Genomic DNA, 25497 nt, shown 5'->3' with positions numbered 1-25497 from the left:
AACTTTCTAAGGCGATTGATGCTAGGCTGCAAGGCAGATATATACCAGGACGACCTACCATTAGTTCCACTTCAAGAGAAATTTCTAAGGCATTTGATGCCAAAAAGCCCGGAGGCATGTCAAGGTTAGGATTAGGGATACAAAAATGCCTCCAATGGTTAGAAAAGGCCAATGAGCTTGTAAGGGCTAGAAAAATGCCCGAAAGCTCTCAAAGGCATTTGATGCCCAAAATCTCGTCATGGCTAGAGAAAGCATGGAAACACGCTAGTGCTGAAAAATGCTTGAAAGCTTGACAAGGCTAAAAAAGACCAAGGGGCTCGTAAGGGCTAGAAAAATGCCTAGAAGCTCAATAATGCATTGGATGCCAGAAAGCTCGTCAGGGCTAGAGAAAGCCTAGAAGCACGCTAGGGCTGAAAAATGCCCGAAAGCTCGACAAGACTAGAAAAGGCTAAACAGCTCATAAGGGCTAGAAAAATGCCTAAAAGCTTGCAAAGGCATTTGATGCCCAAAAGCTAGTAAGTGCTAGAGAAAGCCTCGAAGCACGCCAGGGCTAGAAAATGCTTAGAAGCCCGTAAAGGCTAGAAAAGGCCAAGAAGCTTGTAAGGGCTAGAAAAATGCCTAGAATCTCGCAAAGACATTTAATGTCAGAAAGCTCATCAGGGCTAGAGAAAGCTTGAAAGCACGCCAAGGCTGGAAAATTTCCTAAAGCACGATAAGGTTGCAAAAGGCCCTAGAGCTTGCAAGGGCTGAAAAATTTCCAAAAACTTGTCAAGGCATTATTATATCACTCAAATAAATTTTTGTGAAGACAATATCTTAAACCTGATAGGTTGTCAGGGAAAACAGTAAGAAAGTAAGGACATCATGCGCTTAGCCCGGAAAAACAAGCCACATGACCTAGATCATGAAGACAATTATCACCTTGAAATCTAATGAATCAAGGACCAGCGAGGGGACCTCTGATGCTACATAAAACTTACCTAAAGTAGGCAGTGAGCTATCATTATAAGATTGGGCCACGTGGTAAGGATATGATAAACTAATATGCAGTCCCACCCGTAGAAAGGAAGGCTTGGACGACCATGGTGCCCGGATCTAAAGAGAAAAGGAGACCCGGGCACTTCAGGATAGGTTAGCCTCAGGCTGGACAAGGCACGCCCTTGTAACTTTTAGGTGAGGCTTCTTAAGGAAGATACCATTAACAATTATAATCTAGCACATCCCTGTAACACCCCTTACCCGTTTATAAAATAGCTCAGTAAAGGATGCCACATACTATACTATATGTAATCATATATGTGAACTTAAGTTAACTTTTACATTATAAATTATTATTTACTTTGTTTAAATGCATGCTAAATCACAAAATAATTTTAAAGGGAGAAACTGCAAGAGTTTCCCTTACTTATCAATAATCATTCCTATGGAAAATAGTCATAAAATCTCAATATTTGCTCATTTTACATTATTAAATCCATAAATAGAATATAATAACTTAAAGTAGTAAACACATTTGTCTATATTCATACTATTTTCAATACTCATTTACAGACTCTTGGTAGACTACTAATGTACATGCCAAACATAAACAACCTCTTGTACAAAGGTTGTGAATAACTGGTTATGATGATGTCTCCATGCTGATGCAGAACCAGTCCTCTTGATTGTTGCTTTCTTTATCTATTACCTGCGCATGGAAAAGTCCAATGCACTGAGCTTATGCCCAGTGGGTGAATAACAATATATATTCATTCAAGTATAAATAGAAATACTCATGACAGTTACAATGAAATCATTTTATAAAACGAGTGAAAATTTTATGTGTTAGTGGGTAAAAAGTGGACAAATTAAATTATGCAATTTTATAACTGTAAGGTCATTCATATTTTGGTAACTATCTTGTGTGCATGCTTGTAGGGTATTAACAAGTTATATAATTAAATCTTAACCCCTATAAACTCTTCGCAGGATCAACTAGCTAGATAAGGAAAAACTATATCTGTATAGCACAAAGTGCCAAACTGTATGGCCTGGGGGCCGAATACTGTGTCTGTATGGCTCAAAAACCGAGAAACTATATGACACATAGTGTGTCAAAAATATCATATCATGTAGCCCATTAGGGCGCAGTACTGCTAAACTGTATATGGCATGCCATACCCTTATTTTACCTATGACTCCCACTGAGGTTTACTAGGGCCAAGAATGCATACTTACTTGTTAATTATTTTTTGGTACTAAAATTATTCATTTAGATGCTTAATATGTTGAAACAAGCAAATATGTCAAACTATTTATTCATAAGCAAGCACGTCGATAAAAAGAGTCCTTAAGAGCATATATATGTGTGTAATAGACCATATTCACTCTTGAACATAATATTCCGTCAAGAACATATTACTATTTCATCAAGAATATGTGTGTAAAGTTTTAGTCTATTAAGCTAGCACGTGCATAAAGCAGGCATGTCAAGCTAGCACGTGCGTAATTTGGCCGCAAAGCTAGTAAGTCAATCCCTTTTTGGTCAACATTTAGATTTAGGTTTGTTTTTGCCTGAGATTGTGTTATATTTTTAAGTGTCTTATGGATATAATTAGACTCACATTTCTCATAAACTTTGTGTATTTATGTCTTAGCTTTCCAACAAGATATATTACATCTAATTCTAACCTTTCTAACTTAAGTTATGAATTTTTTTTTTGCAAGCTGCCCAATCAAGTTCTAACTAGTACAGTTTTGGTATTTGTTTTTAATCTAACAAAACATATCATATGCAAACAGATTCAAGCTTAACTTTCTTGTACAAAGTTTTAGGTATACTTCTCAGGATTCATTTAGCAATAGTCTTAATTCATTTCAATGAGTAAATAATTGGTTATGGTCTAAGTGATACAGACTGTTCCGGATGCACGATTCTCTATGACCAATTTAGGTTCAATAGCAATTTGCGTATAATTAGCTACAAATTCAGAATTTGATCACTTCAAGAAAGTTTTAGTTTTTGTCTTAGCTTTCATTTGGTACATGTTAGGCTTAATTTTAATGATTATACAATAAGTTATGAGACTTCCAATACAAGCTGTCCTGTTGGAACCTATTCTGCTTATTTTGTGTTTTTTTAGCTCCCATGTTGTATCTATTTGCTTTAAGCCTTCCAATCATCATTTCAAAATTCATATTACAAATCCGTACAATCAAAAGAACATTTCTAGCAATTAAAACCAATCCCTAATTTTATATATTCATGAGAAAGTCAAAGAAAAAACAAAACTTCATACAAACACCAAATCTTTTGCACAATTCTTTTCAAAAGATTTAGGTACACCTTAGTTACTCTTTTTCCTTGTCTTTCCCCTTTGATGTACCTTCCTCCTTTTGAATTTTTTTCTTTACAAAGAATAAGAAAAATATGAGTTTTAAATGTATTTGACAACATATAATTGATTGAAAACATTAAAGAATATGTTTGCCTAACCTAATTTTCAATTTCTATCATTTACCACTTAAGTACCTAAACTTCTCCCATTCTTCCTTCCTTCTCTATGGTTTCTTTGCTGGTTATTTCACTTAAGAAATGATTTTGCATGGATGAAGATTTTTCTTTATGGAGAAATATGGTAGATATGGAAGATAAGAAAGCAAAATGATTTTCCTTTTCTTTTTGGTGTAGGTACGACAAGCATGGAGAAATGGAAGATAACTCTTTCTTTCATGCTTAGTCATGTCTTCATGTATGGCTAGGTGACACATGGTAGGTTTAGGTGAAAAAGTAGAAAAAGATGGAGGAAAAAACTTGAAATTTACTTTTAAACTTTCCATATTCACACTTTAACCTACTAAAATTTTCCACATGTTTTAATTTAGTTTTTAAACTTTCAATATTCATAGATTGACTTACTAAACTTACACTTTTAACATTTAGAAGTTCATTTCATTTAGGTAAGTACGTTGATTTTAACAAGCACCTCAAGCTAACATGTCAGGAAACTCTTAAGCACCTCCCAAAAGTAACTTGATCCTGACTTGCTTATCACATTAGATGCTTTATTTTAAGATATGTTTTTTTTTTCTCATTTGAGTTTTCTATGATTCAGTTATTACAGCTTAAAGATATTAAAATACTATTACTGGTCATTCTTATTTTTAACTCCGTCTTTGCATGTATAACTCTATATAAAATGCAAGTTGGACCTCTAAACACAACTTTTAGTGCTCTATTTATAGGCGAATTGTGTGTCAAATGGCTATGGATAAGCTAGCATCTCCCCTAATTAGCTCGAGGTTAAGCTAGCACCTCCCCTGAAGCTAACTACTCTAACTTTAGAATGGTACAATTTAAATCAATAGTTTCTCTATTTCTATCCGTAGGTTTTGGAATGTGACAATCCCCTTGGCACCTTCGATCATGGGATTTCAAACCAATTAGCCGATGAAGATCCTTTACCAATGAGCCGGCCACATCATTGTCGATTATCAGGAAATACTTTATTTATACCCACCTTCTTACAGTGTGAGAAGGATGATCACAGAGGCAAAGGTACGCTATTCTTGAACACTACTCAAGTTCTAAGCAATTCATTGTATTCTCTTTATTTGTTTAGTATACTGATTTGAGCATCTGAATGGCTGCTATGGGCATCCACCACTTGACATTCTCTTTCTTGCAGGTTTAGCCAATCACAAGACAACTCTATTCTGGCCACATCATTATTTTATTTTCAGCTATATCAATTATGATAGACATCTAGTCATGCATCATAATTACTAAAATGCAGAAGGTCAAAACTGGTTTGACTATAACCTTTCCATATCCTGTTATCATGCAATAAACTCCTTTCACTATATTACATCAATCTCTATTAAATGCAATTTTCATATCATATATTTCTTAAAAGAATTAAAATCTTCATTCTAATTATGTTCTCATGAATCTTATTCATTAAGTAACCTCATTCTGGCCAAAGATTTGTTTCAAGAATGATACAACTATACCTTACTATTATTTTGGGTATGTGAATTCTTTATTAATTATCTAATTACCTTCAAGTATTATATACTATAGTCAATCTCTCAGCTTTCAATACTTTCACGATAAAGTATTAGTCTTTGAGTCAAAATATAGTACCTATATACTTAAGATATCCTTGATGATCTCAAATCTAAGTATATTTGCATAACTAACATAATATGATATGTTTATTTATATCAAGTTCGGATCTCCGATGTACTTGTTTCTTAAACAAGCATCCATATATTAACTCTAAGTATCTCATAATTTTAGTTTGTGAAAACAATTGTTTGACCATCTCAAAAAGTATAATATACGCTAGCCTATCCATATTAATGATGTCTCATCTTATTAATACTATGGCTAAAGATAATATAGGTATTAAAACATTTACATATAATAGGAATCTCACATCATAAACTCTTCATGGTTTTCTATACATTGTGTTTTCAAATACCAGTGATTTTGTTATTAGTTCAAGATATTTAATCAAATATATGAAATTAATCATAAGAACTAATAAATAAAGAATTTCATTAATAATAAATATTTGTCCTTGTTTCAATCAAGCTCTAGGGCATGCTACTAACAAATCTTCCATTTTCACTCGATCCAATTACCTTTCTACTTTATGCCTAAGGCTTTATATAGTAACTAGACTTATTTTGGGGAAGTGCCTTAGTGTGAGAATCGGTAACATTATGTTCTGATGAAACTCTTTCAATCTTTACATCTTGTCTCCCAATGATCTCTCTTATAAGATGGTATCGCTTGAGTATACGTTTGGATCACTAATGAGACTGTGGTTCCTTTCCTTGTGCAATGGATCCATTTTTATCACAATATGGAGGTATTAGATCAACAATGCTAGATATGACTCTTAATTCTGTAATGAAGTTATTGATTAAAACTGCTTCCTTAGCTGCACTAGAAGTTGCAATATACTCGGCTTTAGTGGTGGAGTCTGCAATCGTCTCTTTTTTAAAACTCTTTCAACTAACTGTATCTCCTCCAAAGATGAACATTTAACCTGATTGAGATTTATAGTCATCTTTATCAAATTGCAAGTTGGCATTGTTATACTCACTTATTTGTAAATTATTTTTCTCAAATATACCAAGAATATATCTTTAGTTCTTATCAAGTACTTAAGGATATTATTTACTGCAACCTAATATTCCTCTCCATTATCATATCAGAACCTGCTTGTCACAAATAAAGCATATGATATATCAGATCGCATATACTGTAACACCCCTTACCCTATTAAAGTGTAGACAGAGCAAGGAGTGTCTCAAACTATACCTTTTGAGATATATCAAGACTAAACAATTTCCTTTATCTATAATTACCAAGCTATTAGGTAGTTCAAGTAAATTTCATAAAGTGATTAAAGTAAATGTGAGACTTTAAACTAAAATTTTGACAGAGTTTCCTCTGTTTCATCAGGCATTTTAACCTATAGTACATATGAAAAACACATAAATAATTATCAACTATCATATGACATCTTACTATTATTTATTTTGGCACACATTTCATAACAACATCACTCCTTATTTTTTTCCATGGATCTCATCACATGCAAATGATTAAATCTTTCTCTTTATTCATAAATGTTTACAATATTTTGACTTACATAACCTTCATAACATACACTATTTAATATGTACATGCCAAAATATAACTGTACTATGATTCAGAGATTAAAACAACCAGCTATGATAATGTCCTTGATGTCTGATGTAGACCTCTGATGACCTCCGTTATGCCTACTTTATCTACAATCTGCGTGAGGTAAAAATCAACACGCTGAGCTAATGCTCAATGGGTGATTGTAAATAAATAACAAAATAGAGTAAACATATTCATGTATATAAATAATTAAGTAAACAATTACAAGCTAGTCAAATGTTGTTAACATGATACAAAACATACTTATCAATCTTCTTGGTGTAAAGTATGAGTGCCATATGTTTACTTGTGCATGACAAGATTTACCTTTATATCAATAGAAACATCTTCTTTTGCCTTTATTGCACATTTTCTATTTAAAGCAAATCACCATAGCTTAGTGCATGTAATAGATGCAGACATATTAACATTCAATGATAATTTCACAAAATCGAGTATCAATCTTAATTAGGTACTCAGCCCTTATAAACACATAGTAGGGTCGACTAGGTAGATAAGGAGTTATAACTGTAATACCCGGCTAAACTCCGGCGTCGGAATTCCCACTTTCCGATGGAGAGATTCCATCGGAATCTGAAATCTCGATGCCGGAATGTTTAGAAGGGTAAAATAGGGTTTTCTTAAGGTGAAAATTTGAGTTTTGGTGAGGCTTAAAGGTTCGTCTGCCCAAGTTGGCTTCTCCAGCCACCTATAAAAGGCCTCCAACCCGAACATTGAGAGATTTTTCCTCCATCTTCGAACAGAGGTAAGCTCATGTCATGTTCTTGTTGTTCTCGCTGTTTTCTGCCTCAATTCCTTGGAAAATCTGTCAATTTCTACCTTATTTTTGAAGATTCAAGTTGAAACTTCAAGTTGTACCTCTTGGAGAACTCTTAGATTCGAAAGTCAGTGACTTTCGGGGGCAAGTTCGGCGGTCTAAGATTCGAAAGTCTAGACTTTCGAAGGTAGTTTAGGCGGCCAAAAGGCTGCCTCTACTAGTAGGTTCGGCAGCCAAACCTTGCTTCAGCGCCGAACCTGGGTTCTTCAGTTTAGGCAAAACCCGATTCTGCCCTAGCATTCAGCCTCCTAAAAGCTTTCAAACTCACATGCAAAGGTCCAAGAGCTACCCAAAACATCTAACATACCTAAGAGACCTAAAAGCTCATTCTAAACACACATGCATCAGCAAAAACTCAAGGAACAACATCTCATATAAAGACTCTCATAAACTTTAGGCTTTTTACACTCATAACATGCTCCCTATGGATAATGTTGGCATTTCAGATGTGATAAAATAAAATAATGACAGCCTGAGAGCAATGCTGGCATCTTAGGCTCTATGATGACAATATTAGTCTAAGAGCTAATAAAATACTGGTCATACATATTTGTAGAACTACCCCAAAGGGTGACCACCTGACATACGCCCCAAAGGCTATGTGTATATCAAACGTTGTCCCAAAGACAATATAAATATATGCTAAGCTGAAAATAAATCATCTGTCATCAAGGTATTATCTATTCGGTGCATATAAAGAGTGTAATCGGCTATTTATTCAGCTGTACTTTAAATTTCTGTAACAGCCTGGAAACCGGTACCCCTCTGTAACGGCCCGAACCATCACTGGCACTAGGATCCAGATCGGCTTAAGGCCGCCGGGACCCGTAGCTAGCCGACTATACTCCTTGTGTACCTGATAAATTCCATACATGATCAAATATACTCAACAATCCTGTAAAACTACCAGGCTTAACTACTGTTACTCAGATATACCAATCTGAAACGGCCCTCAGGGCCTATACCGGTGACTACTGACTGCTGTGGGTCAAGGGATTGAAACCCTTTCTTCCCTCACTGTTATGCTCTTGGGTCAAGGGATTTGATACCCTTTCTTCCCATCACAACACACTGGCGTCTCATCAAAGCCATACATTAAGCCTGGTTTCACACATTTCTCATCAAGAAACGCAAAACAGGATCCATGCTCAAAGGGATTAATCATACACCACACTAGAACAAAGAAACTAGGGTAAAGCATAATTCTATCCATTATCTGACAGTATATCTCTATACATTACATTACAAACTAATACATCAATTTACATCATGTCCACTACTCTATTACATACATAAAACCATGCAGAACTGTACTCTTTACTCTTGCTGACTCCAACTGTAACGACCCCAAAAAGGACCGTCACCGGCGCTAGGATTCAGGTCGGCTTAAGGCCGCCAGAACTCGTAGCAAGCCTGCTATACTCTCTGTGTACCTGTAAACCTCATACATGATCAAACATTTTATGTGAAAATAAAACTCTTTTCTGAACCGAGGCTTAACCTGTGCATGCACTATCTTTGTACTCTGTACTCATGTACTCTGTACTCTGTATCCCTGACTAGAGCTTGCTCTAGATGGGTTAACTCATACCTGTTAAGCCTGGTTTTCACATACAGGAAAACATATATACATATACAGATCATGTACAAAACATATACATCACTAGGTCTAGGTCAAGCAACAACTATTACATCTCTTTAATATTACATGTCCACTCTAGGCTATTACAGATCTCTTCTCTTTTCCTGTACTCTGCTGGACTGTCCCTCCCTGTACACTGTACACTGAATACTGAACCTGCAAAACTGGGGTTAAGGGAGTGGGATGAGCTCTATAGCCCAGTGAGTAGAACAGTAAAACATCTCAGTAAAATATGATCTCATGGAATGCGTCATATCACAGACAAGCCACATCAAGAGTAAACCTGTCACCACATAGTCCCAGTAACTCTGTGCCAGGGCGTAGAATCGAGCACCTGGTCTTCCTGTCATATATGTATATGTGTATATAACACCTGTGAACTTACCATTGCCAGGGCGTAGTCAAAGGCTCCTGGACTTTGCTATATACCTGCCAGGGCGTAGTCAAAGGCTCCTGGTCTTTGCTATACGTGCCAGGGCGTAGTCAAAGGCTCCTGGACTTCCTGTCTGTGACTATTGGATCATTCAGCATTTACTCACATCATCAAATAACAATGCAATGCAACATATTCGTGAATACTAATGCAAGCAACCTATGGCATAAACATGATGCATGAGATATGCTAAAAGCAGCTTGTGGTTCAATTAAAAATCATCAGTCTTAAGTTTAGTTCCACTCACCTCTGGCTATCTGGACTGACTGACTCTGCAGGTTCTGAATCTCTGAAGCAGTATTCACTGCTGATCTCTCTGGTTCCTCTGGTCTGTACCTATACAGATGGACTCAAATGAGGGACCAAACTAACTTATCAATACCTCTATAAAACTCCCCAAGAATCCCCTGAAACTCACTTAACTAGCCATGCAAAGCATGCAAAAAAAAAGCTGGACAGAACACTTTCGGCGGCAGGTTCGGCGGCCGAATGTCCTCTCCAGAGACGAAACTCAAGCATCTTCGGCGGCCGAACCCTTTCGGGGGCAAGTTTCGGAGGCCACAAGGCACTCCAGAGACGAAAGTCTCTAACCTTCGGCGGCACCTTCGGCGGCCGAATCCCCCAAACAGAGCCGAACATGCAAAACACTCGGGGGCAAGCTGTGGCAGCCTAAGCCACCATGCAAGAGGTTCGGCGGCCGAATGAACCTTCGGCTGCCGAACCTGAGTTCATCCAGAACTCAGTTTCAATGGCAAACCATCTCCTCCTTCCCTTCAAGCTCTCCATACATGCATATACCAACTCCTCAACACACATATACATAAGTATATGATCACAGGGGTCCAAAACTATCTAATAACCCCAAACAACAAAACAAACATAACACATAAACATGTAGCCATGCATAACTTATCAAAACTATCATTAATACCCTAAGCATGCATCTCCTTCCTTTATCCCCATAACTCAGAAACATATATACATGTTCAAGTGCATCACTTACCTCCTGTAGCAAGAAGCTAAACACTCTGAACAAGGGAAAACGAATCAACCTCTCAAAATCTCAAAAACGTAACTTTAGTTTCTCTCAACTCTCAACACTTTTGCAAGCACCTCAAGCTTCTGTATGATCACCCAAAACATGTACAGGTGAGTCATAGAGACGTGGCCATTTCATGGCAAGAATCTGAGGCCAACACTTGTCAAAAACCATGACTCAGCTCACCAGCCAACTCATCGTCGGCTGCCCAATCACATGCAAGACCATGCAATCGTTCGGGGGCCGAACTCACCTTCGGAAGCCGAACACCTTCGGCGGCCGAACTTACCTTCGGCGGCCGAACTTGGCTCAACTGCCTTAGGTCATTTCAACTCAAAACTCACTTCCCTTAACCTTAAAACATTTAAACACATCATAACCCTTAGATAGAATCCCAACACCCCGGATTCCGCCAGATAATAGGAATTCCGGTGCCGGATTCTAGCCGGGTATTACATTCTCCCCTCCTTAAGAACATTCGTCCTCGGATGTTCCTAAAACACAAAACAAAACACAAGGAGGAAACTCACCTTAAAACAAATATGGATATTGCTGGAGCATAGACTCTCGCGTCTCCCATGTGCACTCTTCTAGGTTATGGTGGTTCCATAAAACTTTCACCATCGGAATTTCCTTGTTCCTTAGCTGTCTGATCTGCGTGTCCAGAATCCGCACTGGCTGCTCTATATAGGTGAGATCTGTATGAATCTCCACCTCAGGCTCACTCAGAACCTGATTCGGATCTGACACAAACTGTCGCAGCATAGAAACATGAAATACCGGGTGAATCCTCTCCATAGAAGCAGGTAAATCCAGCTTATACGACACATTTCCGATCCTCTGCAACACCTCAAAGGGTCCAATGTACCGTGGAGCTAATTTACTCTTCTTCCCAAAACGAACCACTCCTTTCATTGGAGACACTTTCAGCAATACCCAATTACCTTCTTGAAATTCTAACTGCTTTCTGCGAACGTCTGCATAACTTTTCTGTCTACTCTGAGCTGTTCTGATTCTCTCTCTGATCATGGGCACCATTCTACTGGTAATGTCTACTAATTCTGGCCCTGCAAGAGTTTTCTCTCCTACTTCTTCCCAACAAACAGGGGATCTGCACTTCCTCCCATATAAAGCTTCATAAGGAGCCATCCCAATGCTAGCATGATGACTGTTATTGTAGGCAAACTCCACCAAAGGTAGATGCTGCCTCCAAGAACCGCCAAAGTCTAACACACATAGGCGAAGCATATCCTCTATGGTCTGGATGGTCCTTTCTGACTGTCCATCAGTCTGTGGGTGGAAAGCAGTACTAAAATCCAATCTCGTGCCCATCGCACTTTGCAGACTCCGCCAAAAGCGGGAGGTAAACTGAGGTCCTCTGTCTAAAACTATAGATACTGGAACTCCATGTAATCTCACTATCTCATCCAGATAGACCTGTGCCAACTTATCCACAGAATAGTTACTCCGTACTGGAAGAAAATGGGCAGATTTCGTGAGTCTGTCCACAATCACCCATATCGAGTCTATCCTGTTGGACGTTACTGGTAAACCCACTACAAAATCCATGGCTATGTTCTCCCATTTCCATTCTGGAATCGGCAATGGGTTAAGCATTCCTGCTGGTTTCTGATGCTCTAATTTCACCCTCTGACAAACCTCACAGGCTGTCACGAACTGCGCCACTTCTTTCTTCATGGCTGGCCACCAATAGATCCTTTTCAGATCCTGATACATCTTGGTAGCTCCTGGGTGAACACTATACCTCGCATTATGAGCTTCCCTCATAATGTCTTCCTTCACACTGCCCCTATCTGGTACACAAAGTCGACTTCCATAGCGAAGGATCCCTTTACTATCAAATCTGAACTCTGCATTGTTGCCTGACTGAACAGTCCTGGCAATTTTCATCAACTCAGGGTCCTCATGCTGTCTCTGAGCTATCTGCTCCAGAAACACAGGTGTCACTCTCATCTGTGCTATCAACGCACCTGCACCAGACAACTCTAGCTGTAATCCCTCGTCAAAGAGCTTATAAAGCTCCATCACAACTGGTCTCCGCTCCGTTGCTATATGGGATAAACTGCCTAGTGACTTCCGGCTTAGGGCGTCTGCAACAACATTTGCCTTACCCGGATGATACTGGATCTTACAATCATAATCACTGAGCAATTCTACCCATCTTCTTTGCCGCAAATTCAGCTCTTTCTGACTTAAGATGTACTGTAAACTCTTGTGATCGGTGAAGATCTCGCATTTAACTCCATAGAGGTAATGCCGCCACATCTTAAGTGCAAAGATAACTGCTGCCATCTCTAGGTCATGGGTAGGGTAATTCAACTCGTGCTTCTTCAACTGTCTAGAAGCATAAGCTATTACTCTATCATTCTGCATCAATACACAACCCAATCCCACTCGAGATGCATCACAGAATACTGTGAAGTCCTGGTCACTAACAGGCAGAGCTAACACTGGTGCTGTTGTCAATCTCTTCTTGAGCTCTTCAAAGCTCTCTTCACACTGGTCTGACCAGATAAACTTCTGGTTCTTCTGAGTCAATTTGGTCATAGGAGCTGCTATCTTTGAGAAGTTCTGAACGAACCTCCTGTAGTAACCTGCCAGTCCCAGAAAGCTTTTAATCTCAGTCACTGTCGTGGGTCTGGGCCAGTTAGCTACAGCTTCTATCTTCTTGGGATCTACCTCAATACCTTCTGCTGATACCACATGTCCCAAGAAGGCAATGCTCCGTAACCAAAACTCACACTTCGAGAACTTGGCATACAAACCATGCTCTCTCAGTGTCTGCAAAACTATCCTCAGATGCTGGGCATGCTCCTCTGCATCTCTGGAATACACTAAGATATCATCGATAAAAACAATGACAAAGTGATCCAGAAACTCACTGAAAACTCTGTTCATGAGATCCATGAATGCTGCAGGGGCGTTAGTCAACCCGAACGGCATCACTAAGAACTCATAATGCCCATATCTGGTCCGGAAGGCTGTCTTAGGCACATCTGCCTCTCTGACTCTCAACTGATGATACCCAGATCTCAGATCTATTTTCGAGAAACAACCTGCTCCAGCTAGCTGGTCAAATAGATCATCAATCCGAGGTAAGGGATACCTATTCTTGATAGTGACCTTGTTCAACTGTCTGTAGTCGATACAAAGTCTAAGGGATCCATCCTTCTTTCTGACAAAAAGCACTGGAGCACCCCAAGGTGAGGTACTAGGGCGGATGAAACCCTTATCTACCAAGTCCTGCAACTGTTCTTTCAACTCTGTTAACTCAGCTGGTGCCATCCTGTAGGGAGGAATAGAGATAGGTCTGGTACCTGGCAATAATTCAATGTCAAACCCTATCTCCCTATCAGGTGGTAGTCCTGGCAAATCGTCTGGGAACACATCGAGAAACTCTCGGACTACTGGCACTGTGGCTGGTTCCCTCACCTGACTGTCTAGCTCTCTCACATGAGCTAGAAACCCCTGACAACCCCTCCTAAGCAAACGACGAGCCTGAAGGGCTGAAATCATACCTCTGGGTGTACCTCTCCTGTCTCCTCTGAAGACACACTCTGACCCATCCTGGTCTCTGAGACTCACTAGCTTCTCTCGACAGTCCAACGTAGCACTATATGCAGATAGCCAATCCATCCCTAGAATGACATCAAAATCTGTCAAGTCTAGAACCACAAGGTCAGCTGGAAGGCATCTACCCTCTATAAACACTGGACTGAAACGACAGACTGACACTGCCATTGATGGGTCACATCTAGGTCCACTGACCCAGAGAGGATACTCTAACTCAGAACTGATCAAACCCAACCTCTCTATGGCTCTCGAAGCAATAAAGGAATGAGAAGCACCGGGGTCCATCAAAGCATACACATCTGAACACCCAATGATGAGATTACCTGACACCACTGTGTTCGACGTGTTAGCCTCCTCCTGTGTCACTGTGAAAATCCGTGCTGGGGCTACCGGATTTCCACCTCGGGAACCTGCTGCTGAAGTAGAGGCTACCCCTCTCCCTCTACCTCTGCCACTACTCTGAGGCATGACTGGAGCTACTGGCCGTACAACTGGCTGTACCACACTGCCTGAACTCATCTGCTGGGATGGTGCAAAAGTCATCTGCGGACAATCCCGAGCAATATGCCCTTCCTGTCCACATCGAAAACAAGCTGTAGATCCCAACCGACAAACTCCGCCATGTGGTTTTCCGCATCGTCTGCAGACTGGAGCTGTGCCAGAGCTTGAGCCACTACCTATTCCCAGACCTGACTTGACTTTATTCCAGAACCCTTTCCTTGTTCCTCTCGCTCTATCCCATCTTTTACTGCCTGTAGAACCTGAACTGGGGGCTTTAGAACCCGAAGCTTGTGCCCTAGATTGTTTCTGAATATTGGCATTAGCTTCCATTTTCCTGGCTGCATCTATAATAGAGTGAAAACTCTCCTTTTCTGCTGGAAGGATCAAAGAAGAATACCTGGGATGAAGTCTCATGGTATATCTCCTTGCTTTCTTCTGATCAGTATCATAGGCTTGACCCACGTACTGAAGCAGATCCAGGAACTTATCTGTAAAGTCATCAACACTCATCTCATCTGTCTGTCGCAACTGTTCAAACTCTATTACTTTCATCTCCCTCGAACTATCAGGAAAAGCCCACCCTGCAAACTCATTGGCGAACTCTCCCCATGACATACTGTCCATTCTAGGCTCCACATAATTCTTAAACCATTCTCTGGCTTTCCTACACTTTAATGTGAAACCTGCCATCTCAATGGCTCTCCTATCATCTGCTCCCAATTCACTGGTTATCATCCTAACTGCTCTGAGGTAATCAAATGGATCATCTCCTGTATTGTATTTCGGAGCATCCAATTTCAAGTACTCCGTCATTTGAACTTTACCTCCAGATGAGCTAGGTTCATGCCTGTCAACAACAGGGACTACTGGTTCTGGTGGTGGTACTGGTTCATTTGGCTCTAGGTGTGCTGCACTTGGATGTATAGGGGAAGATGGATACATAGGATATGGTGGATATGATGGGTAATAGTGAGGATATGGCATATATGGCATGTATGTAGGATTTGGGTCAAATCGAGAGTACTCCGACATCCCCTCCATCGGATACTCTTGCTCCTGAAACAAGGATGGATAGCCATAACCTGAGGCCTGAACACCTCCTTCGGAATCACCCATACCTTCATCCATAGACGGATCAGTCTCCATAGCCTCCCTCTCTTCCTCTGATCTACCTCCCCTTGCTGTACCTCTTCTGCTCTCGTCTACAGACCTTCTAGGGTCTATTGACATACCTTCCCTGCTAGATCTCTGAGACCTTGCCCTTGGCAATGCAGGAGGACGAGCAGCTGGTCTCTCACTCTCTGGTGGGACTCCAGTCAATCGAGCTGATCGACGAGTTCCTCGCATCTTTACTCTCTGGAAACACAACATTTAACATATCACTTAGCACATAAACATCACATATCACTCATACACATGCAACACTCATGGCATATCATAGCAGATAGGACTCAAGACCCTATCCTAGTGGACATGATTTCCTATTGTGCTTGACCACTTCTAACCTGTCTGAGCCCAACACTGTCTCTATAGGTCCGATCATGTGAACCTAGGGCTCTGATACCAATCTGTAACGACCCCAAAAAGGACCGTCACCGGCGCTAGGATTCAGGTCGGCTTAAGGCCGCCAGAACCCGTAGCAAGCCTGCTATACTCTCTGTGTACCTGTAAACCTCATACATGATCAAACATTTTATGTGAAAATAAAACTCTTTTCTGAACCGAGGCTTAACCTGTGCATGCACTATCTTTGTACTCTGTACTCATGTACTCTGTACTCTGTATCCCTGACTAGAGCTTGCTCTAGATGGGTTAACTCATACCTGTTAAGCCTGGTTTTCACATACAGGAAAACATATATACATATACAGATCATGTACAAAACATATACATCACTAGGTCTAGGTCAAGCAACAACTATTACATCTCTTTAATATTACATGTCCACTCTAGGCTATTACAGATCTCTTCTCTTTTCCTGTACTCTGCTGGACTGTCCCTCCCTGTACACTGTACACTGAATACTGAACCTGCAAAACTGGGGTTAAGGGAGTGGGATGAGCTCTATAGCCCAGTGAGTAGAACAGTAAAACATCTCAGTAAAATATGATCTCATGGAATGCGTCATATCACAGACAAGCCACATCAAGAGTAAACCTGTCACCACATAGTCCCAGTAACTCTGTGCCAGGGCGTAGAATCGAGCACCTGGTCTTCCTGTCATATATGTATATGTGTATATAACACCTGTGAACTTACCATTGCCAGGGCGTAGTCAAAGGCTCCTGGACTTTGCTATATACCTGCCAGGGCGTAGTCAAAGGCTCCTGGTCTTTGCTATACATGCCAGGGCGTAGTCAAAGGCTCCTGGACTTCCTGTCTGTGACTATTGGATCATTCAGCATTTACTCACATCATCAAATAACAATGCAATGCAACATATTCGTGAATACTAATGCAAGCAACCTATGGCATAAACATGATGCATGAGATATGCTAAAAGCAGCTTGTGGTTCAATTAAAAATCATCAGTCTTAAGTTTAGTTCCACTCACCTCTGGCTATCTGGACTGACTGACTCTGCAGGTTCTGAATCTCTGAAGCAGTATTCACTGCTGATCTCTCTGGTTCCTCTGGTCTGTACCTATACAGATGGACTCAAATGAGGGACCAAACTAACTTATCAATACCTCTATAAAACTCCCCAAGAATCCCCTGAAACTCACTTAACTAGCCATGCAAAGCATGCAAAAAAAAAGCTGGACAGAACACTTTCGGCGGCAGGTTCGGCGGCCGAATGTCCTCTCCAGAGACGAAACTCAAGCATCTTCGGCGGCCGAACCCTTTCGGGGGCAAGTTTCGGAGGCCACAAGGCACTCCAGAGACGAAAGTCTCTAACCTTCGGCGGCACCTTCGGCGGCCGAATCCCCCAAACAGAGCCGAACATGCAAAACACTCGGGGGCAAGCTGTGGCAGCCTAAGCCACCATGCAAGAGGTTCGGCGGCCGAATGAACCTTCGGCTGCCGAACCTGAGTTCATCCAGAACTCAGTTTCAATGGCAAACCATCTCCTCCTTCCCTTCAAGCTCTCCATACATGCATATACCAACTCCTCAACACACATATACATAAGTATATGATCACAGGGGTCCAAAACTATCTAATAACCCCAAACAACAAAACAAACATAACACATAAACATGTAGCCATGCATAACTTATCAAAACTATCATTAATACCCTAAGCATGCATCTCCTTCCTTTATCCCCATAACTCAGAAACATATATACATGTTCAAGTGCATCACTTACCTCCTGTAGCAAGAAGCTAAACACTCTGAACAAGGGAAAACGAATCAACCTCTCAAAATCTCAAAAACGTAACTTTAGTTTCTCTCAACTCTCAACACTTTTGCAAGCACCTCAAGCTTCTGTATGATCACCCAAAACATGTACAGGTGAGTCATAGAGACGTGGCCATTTCATGGCAAGAATCTGAGGCCAACACTTGTCAAAAACCATGACTCAGCTCACCAGCCAACTCATCGTCGGCTGCCCAATCACATGCAAGACCATGCAATCGTTCGGGGGCCGAACTCACCTTCGGAAGCCGAACACCTTCGGCGGCCGAACTTACCTTCGGCGGCCGAACTTGGCTCAACTGCCTTAGGTCATTTCAACTCAAAACTCACTTCCCTTAACCTTAAAACATTTAAACACATCATAACCTTTAGATAGAATCCCAACACCCCGGATTCCGCCAGATAATAGGAATTCTGGTGCCGGATTCTAGCCGGGTATTACACCAACTTCCCATAGCTACTTCGAAACCTGCAAAACTGGGGTTAAGGGAGTGGGATGAGCTATTACAGCCCATTGAGGAGGAACAGTAAAACAATTCATTAATTACATGCTTTCATGAAATGCGTCATATCACAGACAATTCATATCAAGGGTAAACCTGTCACCAAATAGTCCTAGTATCCTTTCCGTGCCAGGGCGTAGAATGGGCACTTGGTCTTCCTGTCATGTATATCTATACGTGTATATAACACCTGTACTTACCATTTTTCCAGGGCGTAGACTGGGCACCTGGTCTTTCCTATACCTGCCAGGGCGTAGATTGGGCACCTGGTCTTTCCTCAGAGACTAATTGGATCATTCAGCATCCACCCACATCAACAAATAAGTATGCAATGCAACATATTCGTGGATTCTAATGCAATCAACCTATTGCATAATCATGGTGCATGAAATATGCTAAAAGCATTCAAATTCTCAATTAAAAGAATTAAGTTTAGTTCCACTCACCTGTAGCCAAGCAGTGGCTAGCTTTGGGCCAACTCTAACTCTGAAGCAGCTACTACTGCTAAACACCTCGGTTCCTTGGGTCCAATCCTACAATAGAGGACTCAAATGAGGCACCAAACATACTCTATACAACTCATAAACAACTCCTAAACAATTCCCCAAAAACCCTCTAAAACCTCCTAGAACAATCATAGAAATCATGCAAAGGAAGGCTAAACAGAGCATCTTCGGCGGCACCTTCGGCGGCCAAATGCTCCCTCCAGAGCCGAACCTCATGCATGTTCGGCGGCACCTTCGGCGGCCGAACCTCTCCTCCAGAGCCGAAAGTCCAAACTTTCGGGGGCAAGCTTGAGCAAGCTTAGGCAACCGAAGCCACCTCCTCAGCATGTTCAGCGGCCGAATCCTCCTTCGGCTGCCGAACCTGAGTTCATCCAGAACTCAGCTTCGGGCACAACATGCCTCCCAAACCTTCCAAACCCTCACCACATGCAGCCAACCTCTCTCACGCATACATAACTCATACAACAAGTATATAGGAGCTTAAGACAACTTAAACTCCAACAAACAAACTCATCAAGCAAACATAAAGCATAAAGGGTCCATAAACCCTAATATGCCTAACCATGCAAACTCATGCATAAACTCCCTTTTCCCTTCTTAAAACTCATGTAAAACATCATTAAAACTAAGGATCTATACTTACCTTTTGCAGAACAAAGGCTGGTGTGATCCAAACTTAGAGCTATGGAGGATCTAAGCTCCAAACTCTCCAAAACCTTGCTTAAAATGCAAAACCTTCAAAACAAGGATAAAACTCACTTAACTTTGAAAGATTTAATGAAAAATCATGAAAACCATCCAAGGGGAACAAGAACTCACCTCTGATAGTGAAAAGGAAGCAAAACTGATCCATTTCACCGACTGAGGACCCTTTATAGGCGGCTGACCACCTCAGTTTTGGCAGCCAAACCTACATGCAAAACCATGCAATGTTCGGCGGCCGAACTTGGAGTTTCGGGGGCCAAACCTAAGGCACTTTCGGCGGCCGAACATCACTTTCGGTGGCCGAACCTGCACTTTGTTCCCTTGGTCTTTCCTCTTCAAAACTCAAATCCTTCATTCAAAACATAGAAATACTTAAAAACATTTTGAAAACCTTGGTTCTTACCCTTCTAGAAACTTCCGACATCCTCAAATGCCAGATTCCAACGGAGATTTCGCCGGAAAGTAGGGATTTCGATGCCGGAATCTAGCCGGGTATTACATTCTACCCCCCTTACAAAAACATTCATCCTTGTGAGGTAACTTCGGTCGCCGAATGTGCTGCCGAAAGTCTCCTGCCCTGTCTTTCCTTGCTTGCTTTATATGCATGTTTTGGTATGTTTTAGAGGGTTCTTGAGGAGTTGTTTAGAGTTTTGTAAAAGTTATGGTTAGTCCCTCATTTGAGTCCATTTGTGTAGGATCGGACCTGGGAGACCGTAGAGGCCTGCAGTGAGATAACTGCATCAGTTTTAGGCAAACGTCAACTAGAGATGAGTAGAACTGAATTAATCTATTATTTTAAAGTAATTAAGCCTTTTAAGTATGTTCATGCATTATGAATGCTATGTATATGTATTAGGTTGTTTGCATTAGAATTCACGAATATGATGCATTGCATAATTTACTGTTGTTGTGGATGGATGTTGGATGACCCACTAGCCCTCGAGTATGATATGTTATGATGTATACGGAAGTCCAGGTCGAGACCCATTCTACGCTCTTGGCACTATGGATTTATTATGTTATGTTATGTTTAAGAGGAAGTCCTGAGGAGCACCCGTCGTGGGCCAGACACTATTGGAATTTGTAGAGGGTTACTGGTGACAAATCCATCTGAATGTGAATTGTTTGTGTTGTGACACATTTCATTCGATCATATATTTATTAAACTGTTTTTATGTTCTGCTCGTTAGGCTCTTGTAGCTTATCCCTTTCCCCTAACTCCAGGTTTGCAGGACTATAGTTAGCTCGAGGAAGTCAGCTGAGTTGCTGGTATAGCCTTTTGTAATAGCATAGATGTGGACATGTATTGTTTTATGGTTGTAGAATTGTGCTTTGCCCTAGTGTTTGTTCTTGTAATCCCTGTTAACATGATCTGTAAAAGTTTTGTTTATAAGTTATGTTTGAACTAAGCTTGAGGCATGTGATATTTACCATATTGGAGCATTTGATGAGGGCTCTAGTTTGGGTTTTACGTTTTCAGTTTTGATATAAGCACAGGTTGACCCATGGTTCATGGAATGTTTTATATTTTTTTATTCTATCGTGTAATCATGTACGGGATTTTATCATGTATAACAGGATGTACAGTAGGCTTGCTACGGGTTCTGACAATCTTAAGTCGATCTGAACCCTAGAGCTGGTAGCGGTCCGAATCTCGGGTCGTTGGTAGGCACAGAGTGTGTAACGACCCGAAAACCGGACCGCTACCGGCGCTAGGATCCAGATCGGCTTAAGGCCGCCGGGACCCGTAGCAAGCCTAACATGCATCCTGTACAGTTGGTATAATCCCAAACATGATCAAACATTTCCATAAAACATTTAAAACTTTACCTTTACCCAGTTTGACCTATGTATGCACTATGACTGAACTCATAGAACCCCTAGGGTCAGCATACCCTACGTCAAACTCGGTCCAACACATACATCAACATAAAAATAAAACTCATGCACAAAGGGATTATTCAACTCAGGCCAAGCAAAATACTATAACTCTGAACATATTACATAATCTCATTTACAATACAACTCTTTTACATCATTACATAAACTTACATTACATCATGTCCACTACTATTCTATTACACATCATCATACATAGCCATATCCTGTTGACTTCCTGAACTACCTCTGACCCTGCAAACCTGGGGTTAGGGGAGAGGGGTGAGCTATAAAGCCCAGTGAGTAGAAACCATAAAGAAAACAGTTCATTTTAACGTATGCTATTATGGAATGCATCACATCACAAACATATCACATCAAGGATGAATTTGTCACCAATGGCCCTCTACGTATCGTAATATGTCCAACTATACCAGGGGCGATGAGGCCACACCTAGTATTCGCTTACTTAACTCATATCATAACATGTCCAACTACACCAGGGGCGATTAGGCCTCACCTAGTGTTCGCTCACATAACATAATGCCAGGGGCGACCTGGTCTTTCTATCTCATATCATACCATGGCATATCATATCATATCATGTCGTACTGAGGGCTAGAGGATCATTCAAGATTCATCCACATCAACAACATATTATGCAATGTATCATATTCGTGAATACTAGTGCAATACAACCTACTACATAACATGGTAATCATGATGCATGAATATGCTTAACATGTGATTGATTTTAAAACATAAGGTTCAGTTCCACTCACCTTTGACTAGCTCTGGGCCGACTCTGAAATGGCTGACACTGCTAAACACCTCGGTTCCTCGAGTCCGATCCTACACAGGTGGACTCCAGTGAGGTGCCAAACATACTCTAAACAACTCATAAACAACTACCCAAAAACCTCCTCAAACATCAAAGAAACATGCATACAGAACACTCATGAAAGGGCTGGACAGGGCACTTTCGGTGGCCGAAGGTCCCTTCCAGAGACGAAAGTCATGCAGATTCGGGGGCACCTTCGGCGGCCGAACCCTCTCTCCAGAGACGAAAGTCAGGCACTTTCGGCAGCCGAACATCACCTTCGGCGGCCGAAAGTCTGCTTCACTCCGAAACACAACTTTCGGGAGCAAGGTTTGGTGGCCAATCCATGCATCCATAGGCAGGTTCGGCGGCCGAAACCACCTTCGGCGGCCGAACCTGAGTTCGTCCAGAACTCAGCCTTATGCACCAACAGCCTCCCAAAGCATTTCAAACACCCCAAAACAAGCACCCAACTTCTTAACACATGCACAAACTCTTAACCATGCACAAAGGAGCTTAACAACTTGATTAAACTCCAAAAATAACATCAAAAGCATACACAGATAGCTTATGACCCACATAGGCCAAAACCATCAAAACCACCCATAATCTCACTTGCTCTTTCCCAATCATGCATACACTCTCCCACATGCATAAACTAGCTCAAACCTTCAACATAACATCACATAAACACACATTGGGCACAAAATCCACATAAACCCTAACATGCATATCTACCCATACTCAACCATCAAAACATCATTAAACTTACTTAAAACTTCAGTAAAACACTAGGAAAGCAAGGATCTACACTTACCTCTTAAAGATCGAGAGGTGGTGCGATCTCTAACTCGGAGGTGTGGAGGATCCAAGCTCCAAAAGCCTCCAAACTTCCAAAACTTCTATTTAAGCTTCAAAACTTCAAAACAAGGGTAGATCTCATGAAAGACTTGAAGGATGGGTAGAGAAAACATGAAAACGACCAAAGGAGGACAAAAACTCACCTGAGCTCGAGAATGGGGAGAAAACTCGCCCATTTTCGGTCTGAGGGCTCTTTATAGTTGGCCTGCTGAACCACCTTCGACAGTCTAACGTTCCCCCTAAACTCATGCATGTTCGGCGGCCGAACTTGAGGTTCGGCGGCCGTATCTTGGCTCGTTCAAACAAGGGTTTCAGAGGCCAAAAGCGCTCCCGAAACCTTCCCATGTTCGGCGGCCGAACTTTACTTTCGGCGGCCGAACCTGGCAAATGCCTCCTTGGTCTTTTCTTTTCAAAACTCAATTCTTTTTCATTTAAAACCATGAAATCAGTAAAAACATTTTAGAAATCATATTTTACCCCTCTAAAAGACTCTGGCATCTTCGAAATTCCAAATTCCAACGGAGATTCCGCCGGAAGGTAGGGATTCCGATGCCAGAATCTAGCCGGGTATTACATAGAGGGTTACTAGTGACAAATCCATCTGAATGTGAATTGTTTGTGTTGTGACACATTTCATTCGATCATATATTTATTAAACTATTTTTATGTTCTGCTCGTTAGGCTCTTGTAGCTTATCCCTTTCCCCTAACCCCAGGTTTGCAGGACTATAGTTAGCTCGGGGAAGTCAGCTGACTTGCTGGTATAGCCTTTGGTAATAGCATAGATGTGGACATGTATTGTTTTATGGTTGTAGAATTGTGCTTTGCCCTAGTGTTTGTTCTTGTAATCCCTGTTAACATGATCTGTAAAAGTTTTGTTTATAAGTTATGTTTGAACTAAGCTTGAGGCATGTGATATTTACCATATTGGAGCATTTGATGAGGGCTCTAGTTTGGGTTTTACGTTTTCAGTTTTGATATAAGCACAGGTCGACCCATGGTTCATGGAATGTTTTATATTTTTTTATTCTATCGTGTAATCATGTACGGGATTTTATCATGTATAACAGAATGTACAGTAGGCTTGCTACGGGTTCTGGCAATCTTAAGTCGATCTGAACCCTAGAGCTGGTAGCGGTCCGAATCTCGGGTCGTTGGTAGGCACAGAGTGCCTAACGGTAGGCTCAGAGGCCAAAACTGTGATAGCAGGGCTCTATGGCCGTACTTATGAGGTACATGATACGTAATCTCAAATATAGATCATGTATTGGTAGCAGTACTGCGAACTCTGTATGTTCATATGGCATGCCATACCCTTAAACTAACCTCGACTCCTATTAAGTTTACCAGAGCCAAGTATCATTAATTCAATGTATCAATGTAAATGCATGTCATTTAAAGCTATTTGAATTCATTTTTAAAGTACATATATTATATTCCAAGGTTAACAAGATGAGAAACTCATGGCAAGTAGTGCAAAACTTATTGACTTAGCATTCCAATATTGCGTCAAGTCAATTCACTTCTTGCATTTCATAACATTAATAAGTAAAGAATGACAAGTTTTACTCAAATCATCATGTATAAATAGGTGTTATTACCAAGCAGCATGTGCGAAATCAAGTACGATAAGCAAGCATGTGCATTATTCTTACCGATTAAGCAAGTATATCAATTTTTATGCATTCCCATTTGAGAAAACTGCATTATGCCATATATTGCATAAACTTTTCAAGTAGTTTAGAGTTATAATTTGACTTCAGTTTTTCATAAAAAATATACATTTATGTCTTATATTTTCAACAAGGTATAATTCATGCAAATCTGATCACCCTAGCTTAAGTTATGAATTTTTTCTTTATAAGCTGCTCAATAAGGTCTTAATCAGTTCAGTATTGGTACTTGTTTATAGTATCACAAAACATATCAGATTTATGCATTTTCATACAAATTCAAGCTTAAGTGTCTTCTATAAAGTTTTAGGTATACTTCTTAAGATTCATTTGGCACTAGTCTTAATAAATTTCATTGAGTACATAATTAGTTATGGTATAATCAATACACTCTATTCCGGATGCACTATCACTGTGTCCAGTTTAGGTTTACTAGCAATTTATATCATTTTACCTACATATT

Source organism: Manihot esculenta, chromosome 8 (assembly GCF_001659605.2).
Source record: "Manihot esculenta cultivar AM560-2 chromosome 8, M.esculenta_v8, whole genome shotgun sequence".
In the NCBI taxonomy this organism is placed as follows: domain Eukaryota; kingdom Viridiplantae; phylum Streptophyta; class Magnoliopsida; order Malpighiales; family Euphorbiaceae; genus Manihot; species Manihot esculenta.
This window is presented reverse-complemented; position numbering follows the sequence as displayed.